Genomic DNA, 15784 nt, shown 5'->3' on the forward strand with positions numbered 1-15784 from the left:
CTCCTCCCATCGCTCTGCGGGAGGCCGTCAGAAAGGCAGCGAGCATGCAGGCAAGGGAGACGGCAGCAGTGCATGTAGAGGCCTGTGAAGATCGCAGCAGGTCTAAGGGCCATTAAAACACATCATTATAGGGCTGCGGTTCTTCTGGGAGGAAGTGGTTGAAGGAGAAGGAGGACGATGTGGAAGAGGAGGAGGCGCTGATTAAGAGGAGATTCGGTATTCGTTTGGATCATCATGTCCAGGCCTCACACCGGGAAACCGTTTACATAGTGACGAGGAAATGAAGGGTTGTTTCTTCTCCTTCATGATCAGCCTTCCTCTCTTTATTCCTTTGTTTATCTTTGCTTCATTTCTCTTCCTCTCCCTCTGCATCACAGCCACTGACATTTCACTGTGAAACAAAATCAGCACCGTACCAATAACCTTTTCTGGGCACATTCTGTTCAGGGGTGGATTTCTTTTTTTTTAATCTGAGGTGGAAATTTAGGTCACTTCTTTGATTTGATTTAGCTTGCTCAGATCAGTAGAATAGTTTTTTTTCTTGTTTGGTTAACCTCGCATCAGCAACACCCACTCTTCATACGCTCTAAACATAAAAGAGCTTGTCGAACCTCATACTCAGTTTGCATCCTACATGTGTTCTTCTGGGTTGCTCTAAACTCGTCTTGCTTGAAAACATATTTATTAGATTGTAGCCTCGCTATTGAAGAAATCCTGGTGATGGAATACAGACGGCTCTGTTGCATGAAATATCTTTTAATCACAAAAGATTTCACTTTTTGAAGTAAACCAAAATGGAAATGCACAGCGATCTAGTTGTTTTGGTTCATTATTTATGGATGGTTTTAAGAGAACACTTTCTAAAGTTTGCCAACAGTTTGAGCTGCTGAGTGGCACTTCCAGGCAGATAATATCATTGAACACTGACCAGTGTGATAGGTCTGTAGGGTATTACCAGAGGGAGCTGCAGGCCACAATGAAAAAGGTTGATGTTCAAAAGTCTGGCCACTCGAAAAAATCTCATCTGAGCCGGTGGCAGCTCAGGACAAGCTCAGGAGGGCACCTGACAGAAGAGGAGGAACATGGCATTCATGTGGCATTCCTGTCTCTTCTTTGTCTCTGCTCTCCTGGAGTGGAGAGCAACAATGGCGGGCCTGCTGGCCTTGTGGCAGCAACACATTTTGAAGAGGCTGCTCATCTGCTGCACAATAGCCCTTCAGTACTGGAGGAACCCTCAGCCACACTGTATCACGGTGCAGGCTCACAGGAGGAGGAGGAGGGGCCAGAGGAAGAGGCATCATGGTTGTAGGGGAGAGACAGATGGGGGTACCTGCTGTACTCTCTGGGGCTCACAATGGACTTGTCCCGAAAACAAACGTGCAAATTGACTTATGTCGCTCCGGAGCTCGTTTAGCTGCGTAAAACTGAGTTAAATTCGAGAAGTGGCGGTGTGTTGCGGGTGATGTCACTCCTTAGTCACAGAGATTGTTTGCAGGCAGATCATTGACTGAGGTCTGTTCCATTTACCGCACCATTGGAGGAATCAATGGGACGTTTAGTTAATGAGGAATAACCGGAACTAATGATTGTCTGCTCCGCTGAAGGCACATGGGCCAGTGACTGAGTGTAACATCCCATTTACGCTTATCATCCTGCATTAAGCTGCTCGTGTTACCAATTAGCAACAATGTATTTGTATTATATTTACTGTCTGATTATGTTGCTTTTTAGAGATAGTAAATTAAACTATACAGTGTTTATTTTTTTATCATATCGTAAAATAAACTGTTGCTTGGTGCTAAACTTTAAATGAATAGCTGTTGATTGACACTAATGTAGTAAAAGACTGTGCAATTCTTCATTCAATTTGAAACAATTCATGTTCCATTCAAGCGTTGCATTGAGCTTCACATAAACACTAATCCTGATTTTATGCTCTATGTGATATATGATTAGGTTTGTTTTTGTTACTTTCAGTTAATGTATAACAAAGAAAAAACACAAAGTATGTGTCAATCATCCAGAGAATAAATTGCATGAATATGTGAAAATAGAAAGTGAAAATGTGGAATAAATCATCAGCAGCCCAGCTGGCTGCCATGCTAATTAATGAGGCCAAAAACACTTTTTCACAACTTTTCTTTCTCTTAAATAAGCTTTTATTTTTCTCTCTCGACAATGGGAAACAGGGAGATGGTGGCTGAAACAGCGTCTGGCTAAATATGGGCCTTTCATCCGGCTTAACTCTACAAATGGACCTCATTGTCTTGAGGAATTCGATTTTCTGCCATTCTGCGGGCACACTGTGTCCCTCTCTGGGGCCCGACTGCAGCGAGCGGGGCCCTTATCAACAGCACTCAGGGTGTGGAATTGAGGAATTGAGTTCTGCCTCAAATCAAGCCATGAGAAAGAACGACAGAGTGAACAGGAGTGAGGGGACGAAGAAGCGAGAGAGAGAGAGAGATGCAGAGAGGAAAGGGTGGGCTGGTGGTGGAGGGTGATGGTGGGCGGAGGAGGGAGAGGGGGACTTGAGGATAATTCTCCAGATGCTTTCACTCTCCCACTTAGAAACAAGCCACACATGCTCACACATCATGTGTGCACCTGCTCAAGCACACACGAGTGCATACTGTACGCACGACGCATGCATACCGTATAATCGCACGCGGACACACATGGGCACACACACACACACACTGTGTAAAATCTGCCAGTAAACACATTGATGGAGCTCCCAGTGGGGAAGCTTTTATACGCTCTAATTTCCAGTGTTATCTTCTAGTGCTGTGAGCCAATGCCCAAATAGAGCTGTTTTTATCTACCAGATAAAGGCTATGTTCTTTTGTACGTGTGCGTATGTGTTCTCAGTTGTGAGTGATCATCTGCGCTGCGTTCCTCCGTTTGCAGCGCCTCCATTTGTAGAATTTACTGCATACTTCTTACTGTCCTTGCAGGAGGGGGAAAAAATGAACTTTCTTTGTCAGTCCTGATTACACAAATGATTTCACCTGAATGAACAAACAGCTCCACGCAGCACTAGGTCTTGCTTCTACAAAGGAGCACCAATAACAGGGAAGGCGCCAAAAAAAATTACAAGGGGAAACTGAGTATACTACATCCTGCTGTGTTCTCAAAAAAATGTTTTGCTTTCAAAATCTATTTTTCATCAAAATAAATGTTTGTATTGATTGAAATAAAAGTTTTCAGAGAATACATCTGAATATACCTTGTCTGTGTGTACGACTATATTAAAGCACTTACTGTATACATAGATTGTGTCATGCAAAAACAGCATTGACTTCATTATTGATAAGAAGTATTTACACCTGCTTCATCAACACAAATCTAAGAAATTTCCCCATTTGTTTTAGTAACAATAAAACACAAGAAAATGCCCAGACTGTTTGAATGTGTGTTGTTGGGTAATTTTGGACGAAATGATAAAATCCACTGAGTCGTAGTCTGTCACGTTCACATTTAAATAATGCAAATAGTTAACTACCTGCTGTCCCCACCTATCCACAAGTTTCCAAACATCAAAACCTGAAGCTGGTTTTGCTCCTCCGGTGGAATTGTTTACGTTTGCATGGTTTCAGTAGTTGTCATAGTTGTGGTAAAGGCATGGCTCTATTAACGCTGTTATAGTGTTATAGTGTGACAGCCATTGTTAAAAACTGGCGTGATGATTCATGCGTTTTACAGATTTTCAATGGAAAAAAAAAGTCCATGCATTTACCGCGGCTACTTAAACCATGGGAACGTAAACATACAAAACTGGCTTACGTTTTTGACGTTCGGAAAAAGGTGGATAGGCTGCAAGCACACATTTTGCAGAGTATATCTTTTATAAGAACAAGTGTTCTCATTTCACTGCTAAGTGGGTCTAGAGTGCCGGTATGCAAGCACATTAATGGGCTTTGTCTCATGTGGAGCTGCCACTGTTACCATGTGATGGGAGTTGATTGGTGAGTGGTTGAACCTGTTATGTCACAGGCAAAACGTGGAGAAAACGTACTTGTCAGCCAAATCACATAATGTATAGATGCATAGATGAACAGCAGTAGTGTTGATCTAATACATCTATGTTCTGAGCTCCTCTCTCTCGACAAGGAAACACCAAGCTTGGAAAAGCACAGAGTGTGAGCGTGTGTGTGAGTAAGTGAGGGGGGGGTGATGCTAATAACTTCTTGCCCTTGAGGAACATAGCCGACAAGTGAGGAGTGTGGTTGTACAAAAAAAGAGTGAGCAGAGCACTGACAACTAAATAGACGACCATGATTAAAAGGGTGCATTGTGCTGCAGTGAGTTAAGCAGGAGACTGCATGAAACCAGCTTGCACAAACGCCACATTTCAGCAAAGTAAAATTTCACCTTGTATTCAGTGAAGTGCTGTTTTTTTTTCTTAAATGTCACACAAATTAACCATGGAAACTGGAAATGTTTCATTGTTTTTTGAAGCAATGACAAGATAGCTCTATTCTGTTCTATTCTGTTCTGTTCTATTCTATTCTATTCTATTCTATTCTATTGTCATCTATTCTGTTTATGGAATGCACAGCAGGATAGCACCTTTGTGTACTTGAGAACACTACTTGAGCAGTGTTTACTTTCATTGTCTCGTGTGATCGACCTCACTGAAACAGTGCAGTTATTTTTTCAATGCCCTCTTCCTCCTCAGGCTGATGTCATGCATCCCATTAACCAATTAACCAGAGAGGGGAAGGCGGAGGGAGAGGAAGAGAGAGAGAGAGCCTGTTGCAGGTGAGGGCGGGAGCACACACTCATACAGAAACACCACCGCCATCAATTTGATGTGAAGTGGTGCCATTTACAGCGGGGCAAGCGCTGAGTCACCTTGATCTTGAGTATCATTCACCGGGACGCGGTAACTAGGCCCAGTGGTGTTCTTAAACCACCGTGGGGCACTAAGCCAGTGTGTGAGGTGTCAAGGCTGAAGGTTCATGTCGAGGTGTGACATTACCGCCGATTGTTGGGACAATAAACCGGACTGCCAGGTGTTCTCCGGGAGCTTTCACCCACTGTGCTTGAGTCCTTGGAAATGTCAAGAGTCAGAGCTGGAATTCAAAAAAGGTAGAAAATTGAAGATTATTCAGTTTAAGCTGCAAGACTTCATAGTCATTTAAATCAACATGATGAAATTCAAATATGTTTTTTGTTTAGTATAATGTGTGGGTGAGTAAATGCTCTGCAGCTCAAGGAATCAGTGAGTTTTTACAAGGCCAATAATAATACAATAGGTCTAATGAGAAAATAATTTATGGTACATATTGTTTAAATGAGGTGTAAAACAAATGGTTTTAACAGCAAATGTTATTGCTCGTACTCATCAGAGCATGGCTAAAGGGCCGTGTTTTATATCAAACACTCGTTTTTGTAAAGTGTTCTTGCTTTGCAGACAGTACCATGCTGCAACAACTGATATTTACTTTGATATGTGAATGTAATACAACAGCCACTAGTCTTAGAAGTGCTCTGGGCAACCATGCATCTTTGTCCCTCCCACTGGGCAGTAACACACACATACAGACTTGTAATGATTTTTAGCTGTGGGGAGCCCAGCTTCCTGTGCACCACTAGTAGTTGCACTACAGAACAAATGATGCTGCTCATTTAATGTGCGCGCGAGAGGCAGCGCAATGATACAGCACGGGGCTGCACAGAGCACAGAGCTTGACTTATTATGGTGAGGTGCACGTGTAAGTGCTGCTTAACTGTAGTATGTGTGTGCTGGTGAAAGTGTCTGTAAGTGTATAAATGTGATATTGACCAGTGAACAGAATGGTGCAGCCCCTCCATTCATGTGTGTGAGTGGGAGAAGTCGCCCAGCTGACCTTGACCAGTTTTTCACCTCCATTATTACTCCTACCTTTTTATATATGTGAGCATGAACGAGTACAGTGTGTAGTGTGTGTTCGTACTTGTGTGACCCCGAGTGAATGCGGTGCATGTAAGATGGAATGGCTGCCGGCAGAGCATAAAGATTTCCTCCCCCTGGAGAACTACCACACAAACTGGCACCTTTACAGCTATGTTTACATCCTGTCTTTTATCTGAATTATTCAGGCAGGACATTTAAATGAGCACTCACAGTTTAGTATTGCATTTTCAGAAAGTTGGGGGACGGTTCAGATGGAGAATGGTTAAATTTAAAGCAACACAGCCACAGATATTCTGACATTTTGTCCCTCGCAAAGATCAATCTCTTAAACATGCCAGGTCCTGCAGGTGTCATTATGTAAATTCTGTGTCTTTTTATCAGGTTCTCTATACCTGAAAAACACACGTCTTTCAAATGCAAGCTCCCTCTTTAACATAAGCATCTCCAAAGACTTAAAATGTGTGCAGCAGTGTTCATGTGTTGGACACTAAAGTCAAGTGAGAATAGTTCCGAATGATAAACATACTGTTGCCCAAAAAGTTGGAATTATTTTGTTTTCAGACTCATTCCTCTTTTTATTCCTATTATAAAGGTTAATTGTGATTTAATTTACACTGTGATATGTTTGGACATATCTAGTTTTAACAAGATAAACACTTTATCTATCAAGAATAAATCATATTGTTATAATCATTTCATGAGAAGAGGTAAAAACACTTTATTCCAACTTTATGGGCAACTGTGTATTCATGTTTATATAGGCTACTGTTGTGTGAAATAATGACAAAATCATGTTAGTATAGTGTGACCTTTTACAGTAAATGGCACCAACTCTCACACTCTTCTCTGGGTAGCAGCCATATAGCATCTGTTGATAGTTTATTGTAACTGTGTGTGTAAAAGCCTTGCAAACGTTTCAAGTGGAACAAAATTTGCTCAACTCATTTGTTAAACCTTAATGATACACACAGAACATTTTGGTGAGTAATGAATGTAAGTTAACAGAGCTTTAGGAAACCTCCACTGGGTGCCTTTAAATCATCGTATAACGAGCAACAAAACATAAAAAGAACTTTGTCAAATTCACCTAAATTACACAACAGAGTATTTTTCCTTCAGGAAAACCATCAAAAGATCTACATTAATTTACAATAAAACCAACCAATGGAAAATAAAGCAGCAAACTCACAGAGATGCAACGTTCACGAATCTGCTCTGATATTCCTCAATTTAATTATATAATTTCTGCAAGAGTGTGCACGTGCAAGTCTCTGATGGTGCACGTGCACAAACATGCACCCATGGTGTAAGGACCTGTGTCAGTGTGTGAATAAGAACCTATGCAAATGTCTGTCTGCAGGTGCAGCTCAAACTCGGGCAAATCCAGCCCTGGAGGGGCTCACGTGTAATTGAGGTCAGAGCTCTTGCTTTTCAGCCTCGTTCTCCGGTCAAGTCTCAGCAGTTTTTCTCTGGTCATTCCCACAAAATGTCCATCATTAAACCCACCTGACAATGAGCGCCATAATCCAGCTCCATTAAGGTTTTGATTCCCCTTGTCCTCGGAGGACAAGATGTTATAGCTCAAAAACATCTATTTAGGCAGATGGGAGAGGATTTATTAAGGGGGCGTATTTCATGAATATAATCCCATCTCATCATATCCAAGCACTTTTGATTACAGCTCTTTATAAGTGTCGTAGAGGATGACGAGTGCCCAGCAGCTGACCCGGACCTATTGATAAACTAGAGGAGTTGTCAACTGGAATGTCTTCATTTCATCTGCCTGCAGCAAAGCTTAATTAAAACCAGTCGGAGCAGGGCAGACACCTGCAGGTTCACACCCAGAGAGTGAAGAGTCCCTCTGAGGATATAAAAGGTGATGAAAGCACTAATTTCTGATCAATACAAGCTTTGTGTTTGCTGCGTACAGTTAGTATAGGGCAGATACGTGTGTGTTTGTGTTCCTGTTTGTGTGCTTCAGGGGTTTATGAATGAGTGCAGGACAGTCCTAAATGCATTTTGATTTATCAGTGTAGGCGTGCAATATTTTTCCTCTACATTAAATGTTGGCTTGGAGGCTAACCTTATTTCAGGGTCAGAGGCTGTGCACATAAAAGCTCTGGTAATACCCACAGTTGTTGTTGTTGTTGTTGTTGTTGTTAACTGCATTGGGAAGACGCAGTTAAGTTTTCTTGGGGGTTGTTAAAGCTTTAATGGTCTTCAAAGCAAAAATGAAGACCTCTGCACACAACACAAAGACACTCAGATTTGATTGATTTCATCATCTTCGCTTTTCAAATAAAAATAATGGTCTCTATTGTAAAAAAAAAGAAAAAAAAAAAAGTACATTGCAGCTTACAGAGAGAACCAGAGCTCCTACCAAATGTGTGAGCCACCCCTGTCATTTCGTCGACCGGGGTTCATTTCTTCATGGCAGAGCTTTAATTCATTTGTCTTGTACAGGGCAAATCCTTGACCTTGTGGATGGAGATTAATGAAGAGCTTTAGTGGTGATGAAGGCTATCAGGCACCATGCTCCCCTCGCCTAATAGAGCAGGAGTTTTACATAGCCAATTATGTCGCTCGCATTCCGCTTGTAAGCACAGTTCTGTCAGGGGCAGCGCAGTCGGCTGTGGTATGTTTGTGCTAGTGCAATATCGGGGTCATTGGGACAGATCAGGCCAGAGTGAATATGATTTCTGTGCTGCTCTTGTTTTAGTTTCATTTTTAATTTTTGTGATGAGGAAGATTAGAGGGAATTAAGCTTTTTCATCAGGCAGGCTTGGAAAAGCCATCTGAACAGCCTGTGGAAACAAAAGACATTGACATGCATTCTCAGGCATTTGTGCAACCTTGAAAAAGCTTCAAAAAGGCTTGTGTGTTCAAAATTGAAAACAACAAATGTTCCTATTTGGGCGTATCTGTGACAAGGAAGCATAAAGATCTCTTCCAGGATAATCTTATCACATTGTTAAATCAAACTAAACAAATCCTAACACAGTGGTCGCCCCTGTCCATGTCTCTTGTGGGTCGTATCAACTCAGTCAAAATGACCATTCTGCCTAAATTTCTGTACCTTTTTCAGGCCATACTACTCTTTATCCCTGGATCCTTTTCTCAACTTCTCGACTCAGTTAAGATTCATATTCAAAAGGCCGAGGCGATAGGGGGTCTGGCTCTTCCAAACTTTCGCTTTTATTATGGGGCTGCTAACCTGCGCTGCCTTGCATTTTGGTCCTCCTGTTATGGCCAGCCTGACTGTCCTGAGTGGGTAGCCATGGAGTTACAGTCAAACGATAATGAACACTTCTTGGATCCTCACTTCCACTTCCCTCACTTAAATCAACCTGAAACCCAGTGGTTAAACATTCTAAATCTCGGCCCAATTTATGAAGTATTTTGGTTTTCATAGCTTTTCTCTGCTAAGCCCCATTACATCAAACTACCTTTTCAAACCATCCCATCAGGATTCTGCTTTTTCAAGAATGGCACAGGAAAGGTATTGTATGTTTTAATCTGTTCATAGACAACAAATTGGCATCATTTGAGCATCTGAATAGAAAATTCAGCCTTCCTAAGTCAAATTTCTTCAGGTATCTTCAGGCAAGACATTTTGTTCTTTCTCAGACGTCCAGATCTGTAACAGCAGCAGACTTGACCATTGTTGACACTGTCCTTTCTATAGATCCACATAGCTCTTTATGGCAAGCTGCTGGATCTTAAGAGTGCCCCCACAAATAAGCTCAAAACAGCATGGGAGGAGGACTTGGGTTTTCCTTTATCAGAGGATACTTGGGTTTCCATACTCAAATTGGTTAATTCAGCCTCCCTCTGTGCATGTCACTGTTTAATTCAGTTCAAAGTGGTACACAGGGCTCATATTTCAAAAGCAAAATTGTCCTCCAGATACCCAAATATGAGTCCATACTGTGTCAAATGCAAACATGTAGAAGCTTCTCTCATTCATATGAACTCGAGCCTGAACAAATATTGGAGGGAAGTTTTTCATGCACTTTCTTGGGTGTTAAACATCAAATTAGAATCAAACCCATTGACTGCTCTGTTGGGGGTCATAGGAGGGGAGAAAAAGTTAACTATAGCAAAGCAACTCACTTTATCCTTTGCCTCCCTTCTGGCTCGACGAGCAGTTCTGCTCAGGTGGAAGGATACTTTCCCTCCCACTCATGCGCAATGACTGGAAGACATCATGTCCTGCTTAAAACTGGAGAAAATTAGATACTCACTTCAGCAATCAAATAGGAAGCTCCAGAAGGTGTGGGGTCCCTTTCTAGAAGCATCCCAGACCCTGTAAAGGCCTGGCCCTTGAGTACAGCTCAGCTATGCTGCACACTTCTTACTCACTCCTAGCTTTTGGTGTAACAGTGACCTTATACTATGACTAGTAATCTGGCAGTGACAGGGGAGGGATTATTTTGTACACTGTTTCATTTTTTTCTTCTCTTTTCTTTTTAAATTCCTGTACATCTCACTTGTGCATGCTGTGATTGATATATACCCATACACACATCATATCTCTGTAATGGCTAGCAGCACTGCACATTTGTTATATTGAGAAAACTTCAATAAAAAAGTTGAGTTAAAAAAAAAGGCTTGTGTGTGCGCGCCTGTGCTCTATTCTGAAGTTGAGTGGCACAGTAAAAAACATCTACAGCCTTCAAAGCCTGTGTGATCACAGGGTACAGAGTGTACAAGTGCACAATTGTGAGTCATTACAACTCTTTGGTGCATTTAATGTCAGCCAGGCTCTTTTGGTAAGACTCTCTTTGGTTCTGCTGTGGGCCCTTTTTTTAATTTACTTTCCCAAACGGCACAAGAAACTTAGATCTGTGAGTCAGTTCAGTCTCCATATCTTGTCATTTGACTGAGGCTAAAGAGAGATACACACAAGTAAAGGTGTGAGTGTGACGGGGAAATACTGTAATCAATAGGTGTGTAATTGGAAGCTATCAGTTAAATGTTTTAGTGTCCTCGTTGGTAATAGCAGCTCTGTTTTCTGTACAAGATAAGGCCATTTGATTCAGACTACACAGAGCTGAAAGTGTGTTCAATTGGGGCCTGTGTAATGTGAGGGAGCTCCGGATGCATCTTTGATAGCGTTCAAATGACAGTGCACTGCTCAGTCATCGGAAAGTGTTAGGCTCACTTTTACTGATGGGGGATCTTTTAAACCCTACAATCTCACAGAGCATGGACAGAGATGAGGAAAGATTTGCACATCAGGTCATGTAATGGCCTTTTGTATTCCCTTCCACTCCATATACCTCCATATTCCTGCATTTCATTTTTTTTCCTTTTAGTTGAATCTAAATGAGCAACTGTAACATTTCTGCATCATTGTCCTTGGTTATATCTGTGGGGTTAAGTGCTAAGCACTCTCAGGTTGCACGCAAGAGTGTCAAGAGAGAACAACACTATTTTTTTTTTGAATGGCGGGGACTCAAGTTTTAGTAGCAAAGACCCATCAGCTTTAACTATTCTGTGGCATTTTAAAATTTTGCTCTTTCGCAATTAGGCTAATGGGTAGTGTCCTCAGATCAGGCGGCTGGAGGAACATGTTCCATTAAGCTCTCAAATGCATTTGTATCAGCTTGTTGTGGCGTAACAGCTCTCACATTTAAATCTGTCCCTTGTGTTAATGGTAAATGATCGGCTCGGTGGATGTTGATGAATTCAGTTCCGATTCATTCTGATAAGAAATACTCGACAAATTCCCTTTTGAGAAACAGGTAGATTGGATCTAAAAATGGATATGTTGATATTAGGAGGAAATTGACTGTTTGGCTTCTTGCTGAGAGTTTGATAAAAGGATCGATACCACTCTCATGTGTGCGTTGAGGTGGTGCTAGTAGACTCTTACTGTAGCTTAGGTTAGCATGTGCTGTAGATCCTTCTGTGTAAACAGCGGCAGTCACCGTGATTTCCTGCACTTCCTGCCACAGTTTGAAACCTCAGACTCCAGTAGAAAACCACTCCACCTGTGATTGTGAATAAACAGTAACAGCATGCGATTTCCTCTCAAACCAAAAATATATCAAACTGTAGCGGCATTATTTTGTAGGTGTATTTCTAAATAATAAAAAGCAGTGCAGGCGGCATGGTGGTTCTTTTGGGTTTGACTCCTGAGCCTGAGGCCTTTCCGTGTGGAGTTTGTATGTTCTCCTTGTGCCTGCATGGGCTCTCTCCAGGTTCTCCGGCTTCTTCTGAGATGTTGGCTTGTTTGGTGACTCCAAATTGCCCATGGGTGTGAATGTCAGTGTGTGAGGTTGTTTGTATATGTCCTCACTGTTACCTGTCTGAACCCTCCCCTGCTCAATGACAGCTGGGATTGGCTCCTGCAACCCTGTGACCCTGCATGGCTAAGCAGTGTAGACATTGCATGGAAGGTTGAATAGAAAAGCAATGCAGCTAACTCCATGTGGACAAACACGAGTGGTATTGGTATTTAACTCTTGGCCAAACTGTTCAACAGTTTCTAGAGCATGTAAAAAAAACAATTTCAACTAAAATCAGCCACTACTTTAAATTGTAGGGCGTTTATTTTTACAGTCTAGACTGAATGGTACAGCTTAGTGAATTCACAGGGTGACAGATGTCAGTGAGATCATCAGAAACCTGGTCATCCCCTGCCGGTGCCAGCCACACTGCAGGGCCGGCTGCCTGTCTCGGTCCCCACGGGTCGGCTGATGCTCCTGAGCAGGCTCTTAAGAGGGTTCTGTGATGCTGCCATCAACCTCTCTGCACTGACAACACACTCTGTGGTTGTGACGGCTGCGAGCCCAGCCCGTCCCCGAGCATCTGTTCTGTCCTCTCACTTGCTGGCTGGTTTGTGCGTGTCACACCAGAGCCATCTACATGCATCTGTGTTTCTGTCTTGGTACCTGTCTACATATGTAACTGTTCCTGTCCTTGGCGCTCTCCGTTGGTGTCTCTCTCACTCACTCTCTCACTGTCTGAATCATACCACACCACCCATCCACCTTATCACTCTCCACAACTGTTATGTCATCAGCAGGTTTCCTATGTCTGAAATGGTCACTCACACTTTGGTGTCACCCAGGTTGTTGTTTCCAACACTGTCATCACATGCTTCTTTTTGTCATCAGCTACAGTACAGCATGTCACTGATGCCATGTTCCCTGTAAATCTGTGTCTGTCAATGCCTTACATGTTCTTTTTTGTCAATACTACAGTATGTGAATGTTGTAAGAGGCTCACCCTCTTCATCCCCAAATCCTTCAAATCCTGATGATGCAATCAGGGGATGAGCAGTGGCAAGAAACAGTCAGTTTCATCTCAAAGATCTGTAATTATCTTTTTTTCACCAGATACAACAGAGAGGCTGCAAAAAAAAAATCAGAAAAACAGTTTGTCTCGCTCGGCCTGTACCTGCGCCAGATTGTGTTGCCTTGAACAGAGCGTGCTTGTGTTTCATACAGAAAGTATTGATAGATGTAATGGGGTATACAAACAAGAATAATAAAAGAAGATTGAAAATCAGTAAATTAGTCATTCAAGAAAACAGCAAAAAATCTCTCCAATTGTACGTTTGTAGCAGACAGTGAACAAGCCTTGCAAATTATAAAAGTCTCTTGTGTGAAATGGAGGGGTCATGATCACCTTAAAAAGGCCAAGCCTCGCAATTACTGCCGTCTTGTTCATTATTCTTCTTGTGACATGCCTACTTAAAAGATATTAATTATTTGATAAGCAATTTGCTAATTCCCACTAAATTCTGTAACCACAGAAGCGTCTAAAGACCAATCACAGCTTTGTGTAATTACGTTATCACCCAAAGGGAAATTTAAATCGGCTAAGGTCAAACTGGTGCTGCAGCGTGATGTGCAACGTTTAGTATAAATCAAGATGCACAGAAACCACTGACACTCGCACTGACACATCATGCCGACACTCATTATATCTGTGTTTTGTGAAACTGGCTCAGCTGACCTGCTGTATCTTCACAGACGCTAAAGTGTAAAACCATAGTCAAGCGCTCTGACTCGGCGTGTCAACCCATCTCGTCAAAAAACCTGAATGTCAAGAAGGTGGGGGAGCGCGGCGGCCGAGGTTCACCCCGGATGTCACGCACCGCTTCCACAGAAAAGGCACAATATCTGAAATAATTTGCCGGGCACTGAGCATCCAACAAGAGGAGGTAGGGGAGGGTTGAGGGGCAGGGGGGGAGAGGGGAGGAGAGGGGAGGGGGGCAGAGCTATACAGCCTCCAAATAATGAGGAAGGAATGAATTCAGTTGGGATTTCTAATTCTGCCAGACTGTGATTAATCCCATCAGTAAACAAAGCAGAGGTCATCGTGTTTTGGAGAACTCCAATTAGAGAGTAATCAGTGCTAATCAGACAAGCTGCTCACCGGCATCTTGGTGATTTCGGCAGTAAAGGGCTCTCTAGTGAATAGTCTGCCCTCCACAGTGAGAACGACCGACCCACACTCTGTGATCCTGTGTTAAGGGAGTGGGAGGCTGAAGAAAGAAAGGAGGCTAATTAGCGCTGCCATTCATTAGCGACTGTGTGTGATGTGTGCCTGGGTGGGCTGGCGAAAATGTGAGTGTCGCTCTGATGTGGCGAGTGCGCTTCAACTTCAAGTCGCTGTGTATGCATGAGGTGTCAGTGTGTGTGTGTGTGTGTGTAAGCACAGGTACAGATTTGTCCGGTCCCTGTGCGACTGATCTGTGAGAGTCACGACTTAGGGGTAGTCACTTACTTACCGATCACTGGAGGGTTCGCTGCTCCAGTTGTAAATGAACAGTGACTCACTGTTTTCTTCTTCTTCTGCAGCCTTGAATTATAAAACCTGCCTTTGCTTTTGACGCCAGCTTTCAAAGTTAAAGGCACGACACAATGAGATCGATTGCCAATTGACAGGACACACTGCATTTGTAGTGAGACAGGGAAAAATATATCAACTTTTTATTCCCTTTAGGAAAATAAACACATAGTGGGGCTGTAATGCAAAAACTATACTGTCCAATGCATGTCCCATACACATCTGATGATAAACCACAAATTAATGTGAGACATTTCTTGTAGGAATAGTTTGACAAAGTCAGAGATACTCCCTGAGAATTGGAAGACAGTATCAATGCCGCACACAGTCCTTGTAAAGCCACAAATTGTCATTTCAGCTCTTCAGTTTCTGTATGCAAATCAGATATACATTTGTTAACTTCTCTGTTTGCTAGTTGTCTCCTATATTGTTTCCAGTCTTTGTTCTATGCTAAGCTAAAACTGAACGTGTTATTGAATGAAAAAAAAAAAAAAATTCTCATCAAACTCTCAGCAAGCAATCGAATGAGCATGTTCTCCAAAATATGGAAGTATTTCGTTTTAATAAACAAAATTTGCTTTTGGCAGTTGATTCACATCAACAGCACACTCTCTTTCCTCTCTCCCTCCCTCCCTCCCTCCCTCCCCCTCTCTCTCCTTCTCCTCTGTAGCAGCCTGATTGGTCCGCGGGGAGTCCTAATCAAATAACTTGCAGGCCATTGCAGCTGCCATTTCAGCCATTTCGGTGGAATACACACAGATGCTCGGTGTGCTCCCTCCTGGCCCATCAGACCAAACAGTGATGTAAGGCTTTACTCATCACTATTACCTGTCTCAGCACTGGAGACGTTTATAGGCCAAGAAGTGCTCCGCAATAATGAGTTTGTGTTTATTGCTAACGTGTTGCCCGTAGAAATGGCAGATCCTAAGTGATTTGCGAGTTTAATTCCTCCACCTGGCCCCCTGATGGCCTATTGTCCCCTCCCCTACGCCCCTGTATACATAAATGACATGTTAATGACTCATATGCTGATAATGGCTTTTGTGGGCGCTGATTTGTTGGGTCCATTCATACCTCAAG

The 15784-nt window shown here is 42.6% G+C and overlaps 1 protein-coding gene across 1 annotated transcript in view; it reads left to right on the forward strand.

Moving 5' to 3' along the window:
* The first annotated feature begins 4704 nt into the window (after window positions 1-4704).
* The window catches only part of cald1a (caldesmon 1a), a 153409-nt gene continuing 142329 nt past the window's right edge, over window positions 4705-15784 (forward strand). Inside the window, exon 1 of the mRNA XM_085769770.1 lies at window positions 4705-4761. The gene's annotated coding sequence lies outside the window, so the exon portion shown is untranslated. The remainder of the gene's footprint in view (window positions 4762-15784) is intronic.

This window comes from Trachurus japonicus, chromosome 23 (genome assembly GCF_045865225.1).
Source record: "Trachurus japonicus isolate A0001 chromosome 23, Traja_1.0".
NCBI classification, from domain to species: Eukaryota; Metazoa; Chordata; class Actinopteri; order Carangiformes; family Carangidae; genus Trachurus; species Trachurus japonicus.